The sequence below is a fragment of the Crocuta crocuta genome, unplaced genomic scaffold (assembly GCF_008692635.1).
Source record: "Crocuta crocuta isolate KB4526 unplaced genomic scaffold, BGI_CrCroc_1.0 scaffold425, whole genome shotgun sequence".
NCBI lineage: Eukaryota > Metazoa > Chordata > Mammalia > Carnivora > Hyaenidae > Crocuta > Crocuta crocuta.
The window spans coordinates 1,302,666-1,319,413 of NW_027531909.1; the positions used below are offsets into that span (position 1 = coordinate 1,302,666).

A 16,748-nucleotide genomic window follows, 5' to 3' on the forward strand; every position below is an offset into this window, starting at 1 on the left:
TTCATTCTTCTGTTTGTTTATACTTTCCACAGAATTATTGTTTATCAAAAGTATTGTGCATGACCTTGTGCAAAGTGGATCCTTAACTGGATGTTTGGGAGAGAAAATGAATTTAAAGACAAAAAGACATGGTCTCCAACCTCAAGGTATTTTTAAGTGCCCTTTTTTTTTTTTTTAATTTTAACTCAGCTCAGAAACAGGAAAAAAGAGTTTCAGGAAGCAAGGAATTTTCAGGCAGAAGACCAGTGTTCAAGTCTCGATTTTACTTCTGTGTGATGCTGGACAAGTAATAATGCCTCTCTGAGCCTCAGTTCCTTTATTTCTAGGGTGAAAGTCATATTACAGCCCCTAGCCTGCCTCCCACGTGAGGATCAAATGAGATCACTGTCAAGCTTCAGATGAGAATGAGGCCAGGGTTCTACAAGCCCAGCACATGGCTTGTTCCAGCAATTTCAAGGTAGAGCCCTGGACGCTACCTGTTTCATCTGGTAGAAGCCTTTGGAAGATAGAACAGGTGCATGTGGCCGGGAAGGAGGGTGTGGAGGTTTTGGTGGTTGAGGAGGGATCAAGCTATGGTAGACAAAGGAATTATCCTAAATGAAATTCAGGAGCTAGCCCTCCATCAAGAGTATTCAACACATGTTCTGTATTGGGAAAGATTCATAGGTAGGAAGTAGGAAGTGGATGGGTGAGGTGGGGGGCTGCGGAGTGGGGGAGCAGAGGCAGATTCAGAAGTGGGGAGTTCTGTTAGGGGCCAACTCAGAAAGCCAAGGCTCACCTCATATGTGAAAGGGTTGGCTCTCTGAATAAGGACTGGCGGACAGAAGCAGGAAGAAGAAATAGAGACGTGTCATGGGCCAGAGGTGCTTGTGTTGACCGAATTGTGTAGGCAGAAAAGGCTGATCTCCTAGTCTCCAGCTTGAGGTATTGAGGGTAGGCAAGGATGGGATCCTCGTAGGAATGCAGCAGCAGGAAAGACAAAATGGCTACATTGCATTATTAGCACATTAGAAAAGAGGGTCAAGGGAAGAAAAAGAAAATTTCTACTTCACATTGTTGCTAAGGCTAACCCTGCTTTGAGATTTAGTCTGTTAATGATAAGGTTTATTAGCCCAATATAACCACATTTAAATGGCTACTCTTAAAGTTTGTAATGATTTCTTATTTGCTCATTAGGAATAATCTTTAATGCATATATAACTTTTAAGACCATGGTGGAGACGGTTCATTGTTTTATATTGCTGTTATAAAAGTCTTATTCTATACAGCTTGAGATTGCCTGAATGGTGTCTGTTAGGCTGCTTGTAAGATACGACAAATCCAGTCATATCTGGACAAATCCAGTCGTTCTGGCCACCAACCCTTGAGACTAGCCTAAGAGGCAGGGATGGCACTGAATAGATGACAAATAGAATTCAGTCAAGGAAGAACAGAAATACACACACACACAAAGCGGTGCCCAAATCACAGAGTAGCTAAGTAGGGTGCCACCAGGAGACAGAGATTTACAACAAAATTTGCAACTGGTCCTGATTCATCCTGATGATCTCATGAGCTCAACCTTGACTTTATAGGGCTGGCTGATCTCATCCCATATTTCCAAAAGGCCATATATGAACCTTCATTTTAAAAAGATTTATAGGGGAGCCTGGGTGGCTCAGTTGGCTAAGCATCCAACTCTCATTTTCGACCCAGGTCATGATCTCACGGTTCGTGAGTTCAAGCCCTGCGTCAGGCTCTGCACTGACAGCATAGAGCCTGCTTGGGACTCTCTCCCACTCTCTCTGCCCCTACCCTACCTGTACTCTCTCTCTATCTTTCTCAAAATAAATAAACTTAAAAAGACTAAAAAAGATTTATAAACTCTTTCTCTATAAAAACAATAATAAGTTAAAAGGAAGATAGAATTATAACTCTATTCACAATAGTAACAAAACTAAAAATCTCTGGAAATAAGGAAGAAAGATACAGATTCTTCAAGAAGGAAGTTATGAAATCTTACTGTACGATATTAAAAATAATACAAATGGGGGGCGCCGGGGTGGCTTAGTCGGTTAAGCATCCGGCTTTCACTCAGGTCATGATCTCGCGGTTCTGGGGTTCGAGCCCCGCGTCGGGCTCTGTGCTGACTGCCAGCTCAGAGCCTGGAGCCTCTTTCAGAGTCTGTGACTCCCTCTCTCTCTGACCCTCCCCTGCTCATGCTGTCTCTCTCTCTCTCTCTCCTAGAAATAAATAAAAAACATTAAATAAATTTTTTTTAAATAATAAAAATAAAAATAAAAATAATACAAATGGAAAAATAGATCATGTTCTTAGGTGAACTCCTTAGTAGTCCCCAAATTTAAATTTTCCCAAATTGACCTATAAATGAAAGGTAATTCCAATTAAAATCATAAAGGGAGTTTTGTTTTGTTTTGTTTTTTGAGGGAGAGCACAAGTGGGGGAGGGGCAGACAGAGAGGGGAACAGAACCCAAACCAGGGTCTGTGCTGACAGCACAGAGCCTGATGCGGGGCTGGAACTCACCAATGGTGATATGATATAAGGGTCTATGACCTTAGCCAAAGTTAGTCGCTCAACTGACTGAGCCACCCAGGTGCCTTGAGATTTTTCTAATCCAGTAAAATATTCTTAAACTCCATATAGAGAAATAAATATTTTTAAATAGCCAAGAAATTTATTAAAAAGAGGAATAGTGAGAAGGATTTGCATTATGGGGCAATGAAATACATCATAAGACATTGTATTGGTGGAGGAACAAACAAACTGCACAATGGAAAACCATCAAGATCCCAGAAATGGATTTCAACATGTAGAGAAACTTAGTGTTTGACAGTTGAAATTTCAATCCAGTGAGAAAAGGATCAGTAATTTAATACATGGCTGGCACACCTGGATAGTCCATCTAGAGGGAAATAAAGTTGGAACCCTATCACATACCACATACAAAAGTAAATTCCCAGTGGATTAAAGAATTAAGTGTATGGGGTGCCTGGGTGGCTCAGTCGGTAAAGCGTCTGACTTCGGCTCAGGTCATGATCTCATGGCTTATGGGTTCGAGCCCCGCATTGGGCTCTGTTCTGACAACAACTCGGAGCCTGTTTTGGATTCTGTGTCTCCCTCTCTTTCTGTCCCTCCCCTGCTCACACCTGTCTCTCTCTGTCTCTCAGAAATGAATAAATATTAAAATTTTTTTAAAAAAGAATTAAGTGTAAAGAAAAAAAACACAAAAAAAACACAAAAACTTATACAATTTAGATGATTATTTGGACAGCCTAGCTGTAAGGAAGAGCTGTTCAACCAAGACAGAATTATAGAAAATGGCTTTTTTGGCAAAAGATATCAAAACAATGCCCATGGATTAAAAGTATATTCGTTAATGTGTTGAACTAACCGTGTAATAAGTTTAGTGATATATCATCACTAAGTCGTGGTGTATCATCCTTTTTAACGGATTCATTTGCTACTATTTTGTTAAGTTTGAAGTCGACTTTGATAGCAGTATAGTTACACGAGCCTTCTTATGATAAGTATCTGCATGGTTTATCTTTTCCATCCTTTTCCTTTAGCCTATCTTTTTCTTTATATTTAAAGTATGTCTTTTGTAAACAGCATATAGTTGGGTCTTACTTTTTTTTACCTGATCTGACAATCTCTGCCTTTTTTAAAAAAAAGTTTTAATGTTCATATATTCTTGAGAGGAAGAGAGAGAGCAGGAGCAGGGGAGGGTCAGAGAGAGAGGGAGACACAGAATCTGAAGCAGGCTCCAGGCTCTGAGCTGTCAATACAGAGCTGGATGCGGGCTTGGAACTCACAAACTGTGAGATCATGACCTGAGCAGAAGTCAGATGCTCAACCGACTGAGTCACCCAGGCGGGCCCTCTTATTGTTGTTTAATATCACTTTTCTTTATCCTTAAGAATGTTTAAAAATATTTCCTATAATATATTGCTTATAGCAATGAAGTCTCTGTTTTTGTCTCCCTTTCATCTTATTTTTAAAAGATATTTTTACTATATATAGAATCCCTGGTTAATAGGTTGGTACTGCTGCTTCTTTTCTTTCAGTACTTTAAAAATATCCTTCCAGAATCTTCTGGCTTACCTTGTTTTGATGAGATGCCATCAGTAATCCTTATTGTTTGCTGTATGTTATGCATCTTTTCTCTATGGTTGCTTTTAAGACTTGATCTTTTTATTTTAAAGTCTCATGTTGTCATGACTGGAGGGGTAGAGTAGCTCTTGTAGGACATGACCTTTCTCGAGTCTAAACTAAATGACCACGGTATTTGGTGAAATCTTTCGACTCTGAGTGGTTGGAACTCCAACATGTTTCTGGTTGGAAAAGCTCTGGAATTTCTCTTCAGCATACAGCTCGCAGTGGCTGTTGACAGCCAGGCATTGCAGAGCCCTGCCCTGGCAAAAGTTGCAAGGAGACACTTCTGCAAACATCTGGAGCTGTCACTGCACATAGCTCTCCTCCTTCCAATTTCTTATAGCGCAATTGCCACCACGTCAACAGCCTTGAACCCTGTTCTGTTTTCTCTGCCCAGCAAGACTACTGCTCTCTGGGATTTACTTCCTGGTGCCACAGTTTGGGGAAGTGCCCCCAGACAGAAAGCCGGTGTGAATGTGTACCTCACCTTGCCTGTTCTTCCCTCAAACATCACAGCTGTACATTGTCTCTTTCTTGTCCAGTGCTGGAAACAATCGATTTATATATTTTGTCGAGTTTATGATTGTGATGAGATACTAATGACTGCATCACAGGCAGAATCAGAATCAATTATACAGGGTAGTTTTCTACATGACTAACAATCTTCTGTCACAGGAATCTAAAAAACAGTTAAGGCTTTTAGTTAGAAATTGTTGTAAAATATAATATCTATTTTCCTGACTTCTAAAATCAAACTTTAAAGACAATTTAACCATTTACCAAGAACTTAGTCATGGTTATAGATAAAATGTGTTATATTAAACTGTCTTCAGTGATGCCTTTAAGAGCTCTTGAAATGAGGGGCGCCTGATATGTATGAATGAATGAATGAATGAATGAATGAACGAACTGCTACCATATTTTGTTTAGTGTCTATTCTACATGTTGTTCCTTTCCCTCTTCATTCTCCCTTCCCTTTGTTTTCCAGTTGACCTTAGCAAACTTAAGTTGTTTCGGTCTTATTGTAGTTTACCTACAGCATGAAAAATAAATCCACTCCCCAATTTGCACTCATTTGGTACCTTCCAGTACTTAATACGACTGATTTTTGCTTTGATCTCTTGTTTAGAATTATTGCCTTCATCACTACAAATTATGAATCTGCTGAATGTTTCCATTTGTTTTCGGTATTGTAATTGCTATAATACTCCTGCCAATTTTCAAAAGGGAGTTTAGATGATTTTCAACTCTTTATCTTACTTTCCATTCAATTCAACAAATTTGCACGTGTCACGGGCCAACTTTGTGCCACGCAAGGTGTAAGGGTTGGCATTTCAAGGACGGATCAGAGGGTTGACTCCTCTATAAAATGGAGAATCATGACCGTGGCTTCCTTGGTGTGTTTTTTGCATAAAAACTTGGTGTTGTTTTGCAGTTTTGTTCATACTCGTATCATAGTTCCCTCAAGGCTACATAGAGTGTAGGGCTGAAGATGAATGACATCAATTTGGATGTTACAATACATTGCAATATTTCTTCCTTTTAATTTCTTCTGTTGTTATTATTTTTTGTTGTAATACAATTGGATTTTTTCTAACTTTTGGGGGCCTTGAGGGCAGGTGTGATATTGTAGAAGACTTGTATACACATACGTGTGTGTGTGTGTGTGTGTGTGTGTCAGACTGTCTTGGAATTGTGATCTCCTTGGTATAAAAGTTTGTTCAAATTAAAGAGACGAAGGTGTGTATGAGTGAAGGTTTGGTTTGAGAGCTGCTAATTCTTTCTAGGAGTAAGACCCAAAGAAAAAACTTTCCCCACATTCAGCCATTTTGTTTCATCTGTAAAATGAAGTAAATAAGCTGCCTTATGTTTCTGAGAACTAGACCAAAACAAGACCAAATCATGATATTAACAGTCATAATAATCATGAGGACATCTAAATATACTGTTGGTTGAATTGCTAGTCTCTATTCTGAACCCCTTATGTGAATTAACTCACTTGCTCTTCTGGTAAAGCTATGACGGGTATAATATTAATATCTCTATTTTACAGATGGGGAAACTGGAAGTCAGATAATTTAACTAACTTGCTCAGGATTAACATGGCCAACATGCCATAAACCTAAGGTTCCAACTCAGGCCAACTCAAGGATAGAAAAACTGTCTTTACGCACACAATTGCTTTTCAGATGCTGAATTTAAAATTTTGCAGCAGAACTCGAGGAGGTGGTATTTACTAAACAAACAGAATGCTGGCTCATCTTTACACTAATCTGAAGTTCCAGCCTGTGTTTCAGGGGATATGTTTTCCCCTCCAACTTAATTTAATTACATCTGAAGCCGTTCAGATATCCATCGATCACCATCACATTTTCCGGGGCAGCTGTCATATTAAAGAAATTGAATCTACCACCCTCAAGGCACATAAAGACACAGCTAATAGACTCCTCTCCCTTGACTGTGCTTTCGCCCCAGCTGTTGCCTTATCTCTCCCTTTCCATTCACAGCCAAGTTGGCCTGCCTTTCAGACCCTATCTGAAAGGGTTTTTTCCTTCCCTTGACGTTAACCACTTCCTGCTCTTTAAGCTCTCTGTGGCCCACTGATGTCCTCTGGCTCTATCCTGTCTCTTTCGCCCTCTTTGTATCTTCTTTTTCATTTCAGGCTCCACACTTACCATAACCTATTTGTATATATTCCTCTTCTTCACACTTTGAGCTTTCTGAACACAGGAATCTTTGCAGGAGCTCCCTGCCCCACCCCCAACCTGGCATGATGCCAGGAGGGGAGTAGGTACTGGTGAAATGGTGTTCAGTGTTACTTGAAATAGCTGCCATTAAGGATATTGGCAGGTAATCCTATAATGACTCCTTGGGGATGGTAAAGAATCCTATTCCAGGAGAATCGGGGATATTACTATCAAGGGAGGTTTTCCTCTACATTTGGGAGACTGTGTACATTTCAAGACCCCGGGGAAGAGTGCTGTGGAGAATGAGTGATTAAATTTATTTTGCAAATGGAGGCACAATACTATCTTGAGCAGGAGAGGGAAGGATCTTCACATTCACATTTCTGCTCCTCCTGAGCTAAGGTTCCTTTTCTCTCAGAGAGCAAATGTGTTCAAAACCTTCCTTAAAGAATGCCTGAGGTGCCTCAGTCAGTTGAGCATCTGACTCTTGATTTCAGCTCAGGTCACAATCCCAAGGTCATGGGATCCCAGAGTCATGGGATTGAGCCCCACATCAGGAGCATAGAGCCTGCTTGGGATTCTCTCTCTCTTTCTCTCTCTCTCTCTTTCTTTCTCTTTCTCTCTATCAAAATAAAAAACTTTCTCAAAGCATCAGAAATACTTTGATAGGAAAATTGTTAGCCCTTCCAAAAACATGCTGTGTTGGAGATCTTTGATGAACAGACATTTAACATTTTTAACTTTGGTGATTTGAGAGCTACACCCAAATGTGATTGATTTCATCTTCAAGATGTGTGTAATCTCTCTAAAGTACAAACCTGAATTGTCCCCACCTGACAAGAGTCAGGAGTGTAGGCCCAGCTGCACAAGCTTAGCTCTTGGAGGTAGCCTCTAAGGAGGCTGATCTTGCCAGTCAGAAGTGCCCTTTGTGTGTAAATGGGACAATATACACAATAGTGCTGTTTGGGTATTGCTGAGGGTCTGCTTGATACAATCCTCACAATGTCAGAATATTTTTTTAATTTTTTAACATTTATTTATTTTTGAGAGATAGAGTGCGAGCAGGAGAGGGGCAGAGAGAGAGAGAGAGAGGGAGACACAAAATCCGAAGCAGGCTCCAGGCTCTGAGCAGTCAGCACAGAGCCCAACACAGGGCTCGAACCCATGAACCATGAGATCGTGACCTGAGCTGAAATTAGATGCTTAACTGACCAAGCCAGCCAGGCGCCCCTGTCAGAGTATATTTTAAAAGATGGTAATATTGATGGGTCAGGAACGGAAGAGAAAAATCTTTAAAATGATACCTAAACTACAATGGTATATTGTCTAAAGTATGTTAAATATCACTTCAAAAATAATATGAGTATAATAGTTGAGTTACAGTTACTACCAAAGAGAACTTTTGGGTTAGGAACTCATCCTTTTAAGCTCTAGTTTCCTCTCTGTAAAGTAATAGTTCTAATTTCTCAGCATTGTGGTGGGAAATAAATCAGATTTTGTGCAGGATTGTGTGTATGTGTGCGTGTGTGTGTGTGTCTGTGCACATGTGTGCCTGTGTGCACAGACACACACACTTGACACAGTGCCTGGCACACTATTATAGCTGGAATTCAATAAAATGTTTATTAAAATATATAATTTATAAGATATAATACATCCACTTTGGTGCTGAAGTATTTTTGCTGCCAATTAATAAAAATTGACATGTTAACCCTTTCCTTGTGTAACAGGTATCATCTTCTCATCCTGATGGAAGCTATAATGGGATAAAAATTGTCCCTCTTAAAATAAACTTGTTTCCTAAACAAATTTGTTTTAGTTGGTTAGGTTTTAGTATGGTTTTTAAAAACCTAAGTTGGTAAATAATGCAAAAGTCATTTCTCGAAATGGCTTGAAAGTTACTTTTTGTAGGAGTTTTAACATATTTACATATACAGCATTTAAAAAAAATTTTAAGTTTATTTATCTTTGAGAGAGCAAGAGAGAGCAGGGTAGAGGGAGAGAGAGGGACACAGAATCCCAAGCCAGGCTCCATGCTGTCAGCGAGGAGCCCGACACAGGGCTCCAACTCACAAACAGTAAGATCATGACCTGAGCTAAGATCAAGAGTTGGACGCTTAACCAACTGAACCACCCAGGCACCCTATACGATATTTTTATATATGGTATTTTTACCATATTTTTATACATGGCGAAGTATTTTTATATATGGTATCTCACTTAATCTTGCTCATGAGTAGGAAGGGTAGATATTATTGATATGGTTTTAGGCTTAAGGCAAATGAGCCTCAGAGAAATTAAGAGACTGTCCAGTCATACAGTAAATGGTCGTCAGGACCTGGTACTGCAAGTTGGATTTTCTAACCGAAGTCATGTGCTCATTCCTCCTCATGATGCCTCTATCTGTTGTGATCATCAGTCCTTGAGTCTGAAATTATTAAACTGAAGTGTATTTAGGTGCTTGCCCCTAGGATTTTACTTAGCTCTTAGTTATTAAAAAACAGAACATTTAAAATATCGTAAATTCTTTTTTTTAATCCAATAACCAAAGACAGATTTCTAACTATTGCTGTGACTATATTTCCGTGAAAATTAATTTTTGGGGTATGGATCCCAAGGCATTGTAGGTAGAATTTGAAAATACCTTCTGAAATAATGTTTTTTCAAAGATCAAGTTATTATTACTTTTACTTTGCTGCTGAATTTTATTATAGTCTAATTCTTAAGTCCCATAAATCTACATGTGGCATATATTCTCTATTAAACTGACTGGCAAATAAACAAATGCTTCCAAAGCCTTTAAAAAGTGCCATGAGATGTTTCTGAGGCAGCACACATCTTTTGATGTGTTCACAGGAGAGGTGTTAACTCTCAATTTAGCAACAGGAACATTTGAAAGGCGGAAGCACTAAGAGACCACAAAAACAATCGATTACTCCCATGGGTACCATCTCTGAGTGGTGGGCTTTCCTGAGAAACTCCGTTTTTCTCTCCACTCAAAATCAAGGTCAGGAAGATGCGTCTTCTCTCTCAGTGAGAGAGATCAGCACATAGAAAATCAATCGTGGGGATGTGAGAGAGCATGGGACTCCAGCAGAAGTTTATGATTGGTGGGAGGCCACCGCTGGCCACGTGATGAATTGGGTCAGTGTGTGGACACAGCCGTGTGGACCATGGTGACTGTATTTGTTTTCTGGGGCTGCTGAAACAATATATCACAAATTAGGTGGCTTAAACCAACAGAAATGCATTCCCTTCCAGTTCTGGGAGCTAAAGCTCCAAAATCAAGGTATTGGCAGGACTCTATTTCCTGTGAAGGCTGCAGGGGAAGATCGTCCCTTGCCTTCTGCTGGCCCCTAGCTATGCTTAACATTTCTTGACTTACAGATGCATCACTCCAGTCTCTGCCTCCATGTTCACATGGCCCTCTCCTCTGCATGTCTGTGTGCAAGTTTCCCTGCATAAATTGTGATATTGAGAATGTGGCCCCGAGCTTCACGTAGACTTGAAGACAACACTGAAATAGATGTCAATGACTGATGACATGTCAGTGATGGGCTTACGTGGAAGAATGGAAGTCTAAGAACGGGAAGCAACCATCCTCTATGGCTTTCCACACGGTCAATACAAGGAGACACAGTAGGAATGCATTTCAGAAATCCCTGCCCCACCTTTATTCCTTTCCCTCACTTTTTCTTATTCACTCTCGTCTTTATCTCCATGCCTTTCTTTGTTCTTGTTCTCCTATAAAATCTCAGATAACATCTAAAATGGAAGATAGGCATGCTCAAGACTGGGATGATGGCTAGGGTGGAAGATGTGTTCCTGCCCTCGCTCCAGTTCAGGACTTACTGAGAACCGAAATTGCCAAATTTCTCATCACTGCCACAATCTCCTTTATTGGTTGATAGCCCTTCTGTGTTGTGAAATGATCCTAAAGATAGGTTAAACTCTGTCAGGTGAAGCAGTCTAAGGATGACCATTTGAGCAAGGTTATAAGAAGACTGAATTTAGAACATTTGGTTGTAAAAATGAAATAAAAGAATCATTTAATTTTAAAATAATATTTGATATATAAATCCTCAAATATAGTATTGCTATTTTAATAATAAATAAATGTTTACTTAACCTTAATAAACGAATCCATTAAACTAATAATTTGCAAATGTTAAGAATAATTTCATGAATCCAGAAAATCGACTGACAACATTACCTAGGTTACAAAAAGAATATATAGAAAATTGCTTAGAAATACCACGTTGGTTTGAGGAGACATCTAAAGTGATACTACCGATCAGCTCCAAATTAATTAGTTATGTAAGTGACCTACTTCTAGGTCCCGAAGTCTTCTTGTAAGCTGCTCAATGAACGGAAAATCCCTTCGGATTTCCACATGGATGACCTCCCAGGCACAGTGGCCATCCTTTGGGTCTCATGAATAGACACAGATCCCTTGGAAATAATTCTTTATTGCAAGTCTGGTATCCTCCCTTTGCGAGGGTGAATGATCCTCCTGCCCAGATTCCTCCTCCAAGCATACCCCTGTCTTCTCCGTTTGCTGATAAAGTCCACTTAGCAGTCTCTCTAAATGGCTTTAATGCCACGAAGATTGGGAGACGTTCAGGCTGAAAATGTTGAAGACCTACTACAGCATTTCTCGGATGGCAGAGAATCGCTTTCTTTTGGAAACTGGTCAAATTTTGCAACCTGGAGGAATCTGAAGTTGCTTCTGTCCTTCAGACATCTCAGAGGAAATTTTCCTCCTAGGTTTCCTAATGTTGTACAATCTCCCAGACGCCCCTCCTTTGAACGTGACAGTCCAGAGAGCAGGCAGTACTGGAAGGAAGTAGCACCAAAGCCCACTCAGCAAGCTCCATCCTGTCATGGTGGGTCCCTTCTCAGCATGACTCCCTCCTTGGAGAGAGCCTGGGTGTGGCTCACCTCTGGCTGCACAAATTCTGTATCTCTGAATTTCTGTATCTGTGGGAGCCTCGTTTTTGCACAATTCAGGGTCCCCCTGCTTTCTCATGGTCTTTATCTGCTTTTTGTTTACTACTTTTCAGTAATAAAACTCCACAGTGTCTTTGGACAGTGATACACATGTTCAGTTTTAGAATTGTGGAGGCGCCTGGGTGGCTCAGTCGGTTAAGCGTCCGACTTCGGCTCAGGTCATGGTCTCATGGTTTGTGGGTTCGAGCCCTGCGTCGGGCTCTGTGCTGACAGCTAGCTCAGAGCCTGGAGCCTGTTTCGGATTCTATGTCTCCCTCTCTCTCTAAACCTCCCCGGCTCACGCTGTCTCTCTCTCTCTCTCTCTCTCTCTCTCTCTCTCTCTCTCTCTCAGAAATAAGTAAAACATTTTAAAAAATTAAACAAAAAAGAATCGTGGTAGCTATGATCCATCTCCTATGAGACCAGCTATCAGTTAAGTGGAAACAAAGCTGCGAATGTTTTTGCCTTAGTTTAAATTTTCTGTGCATGCCTTGTCATAGCTTTCCTTCCTCTAGTTATGTTGTTTGTCTTTGTTTCAATCAAGGATGTCTCTCTCTGGGTAAAATGCTTGTTTAGATATTTGGGATGGTTTTCAAGGCTTTGTTTGAGCTAATTGACTTTATCACAAGCTTGTATTTCCAAGTCCTTCTGACATGTTTATGCACATTGAGACTTTTGTTAGTTTTTTCCTTCTGGCAAAACCAGAATTGTGCAATGTTGAAGTATGTCTTTGGCCGCCTATCTCTCCATTTAACTGTGCTCACTTCCTTTCTACTTATGGTATTCCTCTTTTCCCCCTTAAGCAGAAAAACAGAGTGATGGAGAGTGCCAATACTGAAGCGAGGCTGCCTTGATTTGGATCAGATTTACCCCCTACCACCTTAGCTGGCTAATTTAGCTCCATTGGTCTCAGTTCTTTGCTTAGGACAGTGTGTAGTGCGCTCTCAGTGTTCAAAGAATGTTGGCCCCTCTTAGGATTATCAAGTACCATCGCACCACCCTGCTCACAGCTGGCTGTCATGATCCTACATGTTCTGTGAACTATGAAGATTCTAAAGCTGCTAACAGTCCCCGTTCCTCCTTCTAATTTTATTGAAGATGGACCACGTGTAGGACATTGCATTAGATACTAGGGATATAGAAACAACAAAGAAAAGAAGCTAAGACCCCTGTCTCCAAGATGCTCATATCTAGACATTACAAGAAGACCATGAAGCGAACAAGGAACTCTAGTAGTGTGATGGTAGCCATTAAATATAATGTAGTGTGATGAGCTATATCATACAGTCTTCAGAAAATTCTAGAAGGAGTCATGTCTTTGAGAATAAGGAAAGTAGTGAAAAGACTTGGACATCTTAGAGAATAGTTGGTCCAACAGGAGACAAGTTGGAAGCACCGTCCAGGTAGAGAGGCAAAAGCATTAGCATAGGCATGGAATGGTCCATGTTGGAAAGTCATGGAGAGATCCCCAGGTGGAAGTGAGAGTGAACACTGTTCAGTGCCTAGAGATAAGTCCAGAAATAATTGCTTGAAGGCAAGAAAACCCTTCTGGTTCGAAGGAATGATTCTTTATTAGAAGACTTTCCAGTTTTGTAAAACTGGAAAAAATTTTTGAGGCCTTGAGTAAGCTCTAGTGCCTCTCATATCAAAAATGTGAGTGACCATCTAATAACTGAGGGTGACTTTTACAAGTGTAATCCCTGAGTTATCTGGTATATATGGATTAAAATTATTTTTGTCTTGACCGTCATTTATTAAAACAGACCTTCCACCTAAGAACCACTTTATACTCAACTCAGTCACATTCTTTAGCTGTTATTTTAGTTAGGATTTGCTAGTGGCAAAACCTTAGTTTATTTGTCTAAAAGTGACTCTATTTATTTGTGGAGAGCACATCAACAGATATTTGTTGAAATAGTTGCATAGTGGATTGAATTAAATAACCAGTTTTTTTAAACTCATAAGGATCCTTTTAAAGATCAGTTATTTTTCAAGCAAATAAACTTGAAAAATGCTATTAATTGTATTAGCCCAATAACTGGCATATTTTTATTTCCTTGGCCTACCTTTTATTAATTATTCTTTCTCTTTATCTTATTGTAAACTATGTCACAAGATTTTAATTGCTTTTAAAATACTTTTTTTTAAATATTTTTTTATTTACTTGTAGGAGAGAGAGAGAGAGACAGCGTGAACAGGGGAGGGTCAGAGAGAGAGGGAGACACAGACTCCGAAATAGGCTCCAGGCTCCGAGCTGGCAGTCAGCACAGAGCCCGACGCGGGGCTCGAACCCACGAACCGCGAGATCATGACCTAAGCGAAAGTCGGAAGCTCAACCAACTAAGCCACCCAGGCACCCCTTTAATTGCTTTTAAAAACCACTTTGTGAAGCACAAAAGGACTATATCAAATATTGGTTAATCCATATTTATTGATTTGTTCTGCCCTATTGAGGTATAATTGATAAATAAAATCATAAGATATTTAAAATACTCAACAAAATCATTTGATATACATATACATTGTGAAAAGATCATGTAGAGTTAAATATTGGTCTTCCTCTGAAGTAATTTTTGAATGGACTAGCTGACAGTTTAAAACAGTTTCTGGCCTTTTACCCAATCAACCAAAATCTCGCTTCATCCTATTTATTTTGCTGTCTCCATCCACTTTTGCGTTTGACCTTTTCATGCCTAGGCAATTTACTCATACATTGATATATACCTTTATATTTCTATAGATATCAAAAAGGTTTTTTTTTTAATTTTTTTATTTATTTCTAGGAGAGAGAGAGAGACAGCGTGAGCAGGGGAGGGTCAGAGAGAGAGGGAGACACAGACTGAAACAGGCTCCAGGCTCTGAGCTGGCAGTCAGCACAGAGCCCGACGCGGGGCTCGAACCCACGAACCGCGAGATCATGACCTAAGCGAAAGTCGGACGCTTAACCGACTAAGCCACCCAGGCACCCCTAGATATCAAAACGTTTTTATGGGATATTTAAAAGCCCAGATCAGGCCATAGGTGTACAGACTCAGGCAGGGTAATTGGGCAGCACCTGGGCCGTGCCCATCCAATTCCATAGATGTGGGAAGGGGCTAAGGAAGGAAGAGGGTCCCGCTCCATCAGCACACCATCCTGAGAGATCCTATTTTGTTAGACACAACCTCCACACATCCACAGAGAAGGGCCAGGATAAACCAAGCAGGAATGCATTGAGATAAGAATATAGGTTCGGGGCACCTGGGTGGCTTAGTCGGTTAAGCGTCCGACTTTCGCTTAGGTCATGATCTCGCGGTTCGTGGGTTCGAGCCCCGCGTCGGGCCCTGTGCTGACTGCCAGCTCAGAGCCTGAAGCCTGTTTCAGTCTGACTCCCTCTCTCTCTGACCCTCCCCTGCTCGCGCTGTCTCTCTCTCTCTCTCTCCTAGAAATAAATAAAACATTAAAAAAAATTTTTTTTTTAAAAGAATATAGGTTCTAGAACCACACTACTTGGGTTTAAATCTCTACTTAATAATTGCATGACTTATTCTGATGGTTATGTGTCCATTTGATTGGACTAAGACACACCCAGATGGTTGGTGAGGCATTGTTTCTGGGCGCCTCTGTTAAAGTGTGCTCGGAAGAGATTAGCATCTGAATCAGGAAACTGAGTAAAGAAGATCCCTCCCCAGTGTGGGATTAAATCCATTGATTTAAAAAAGCAGAAGTAGGGCTTTCTCTTTCTGTGCTGGAGCTGGGACATCCATCTTCTCCTGCTTTTGGATGAGGGCTAGTGCTCTTAATTCTCAAGTTTTTGGATTCAGTGCATCATCAACTCCTCTCCACCCTTCCCCACTCTCATTCATAGGCTTTTGGACTCAGACTGAATTTTATCACCAGCTTACAGAGGCCAGACCGTGGGACTTGTTAGCTTCTGCAATTGTGTCAGCCAATCCTATAATAAATCTCATCTCTACCTCTCTATCTGTTTCCTATTGTTCCGTTTCTCTGGAAACGCTAATTCATCAACCTAAAAGTTGCATGGCTTTGGAAAGTTGTCTAGCCTCTCTGTGCCAATTTCCTGATATCTAAAATGAAGATAATAATAATATCATATGTAATTGTTATAAAGATTAATGATCAATGGCTGGCACATGGAAAATGTTCAGTGTTTGTTACCATCACCATCAGCAGCTTCGCCGTCCTCACCCTATTAGGGAGGGGAAGCCCTGAATGCCTCTGCCACTGATGTACTTCTTTGCAGGGTTTTCCCTCTGTGAGGAAAGAAAGCTGCAGACTAGTGAAACCAGTCGAGATCTTGTCTTTAAATCTCTGAGATGTTATGGGTTGCAATTTATTTAACTGGGGCAGATTGTAGGTGAAAACCCTGGGGGCATTAATAGTTGGTGGATGACCAGGAGTGAGGCAGGAACAGGTGGAGAAGAGGCTAATGCTTATGGAGAACAAGTTACGTGCAGACATGGTGCTAGTGATACGCTATGGTGTGTAAGGCAGGCCAGAATTTCTTGAGGGAGAGAGCCAGTTATGATGGGAAGAATTAAAAGGAGTAGAATAAAACTAACCATTGTATAAAGTTGAAGGTAATAGCAGTCATTCTATACGTTGGCGTAGTGTTTTTATACACCCCGCCTTATTACAGCCTCAATGGGGGGGTAATGATATGATACTCATTTCAGAGGTGAAGAAAGTGAATTTCAGTTGGATTAAATGTACCAAGGATCAGATAACTAGCAGCGGCAATGCTATTGGGTGAAGAAGCCACAGGATTGAAGGATTGTGCTCTAAACTGGAGTTGAAGAAGAGGTTTCATCCCAGATCAATTGATGTTAGTCTTCTGGAGTGAGGAGGATTCTGAGGCTTCGCCTGGGCTGGGTGAAAAAAGTACTATAATCAGCTAGCAATGTCTACCATGAGACGC

At 40.5% G+C, this 16,748-nt stretch overlaps 1 pseudogene; it reads right to left on the reverse strand.

Annotated features, from left to right (window-relative positions):
• Positions 1 to 11,150: 11,150 nt before the first annotated feature.
• LOC144240357 (interferon alpha-3-like) lies at positions 11,151 to 11,718 on the reverse strand (annotated as a pseudogene).
• Positions 11,719 to 16,748: the final 5,030 nt, after the last annotated feature.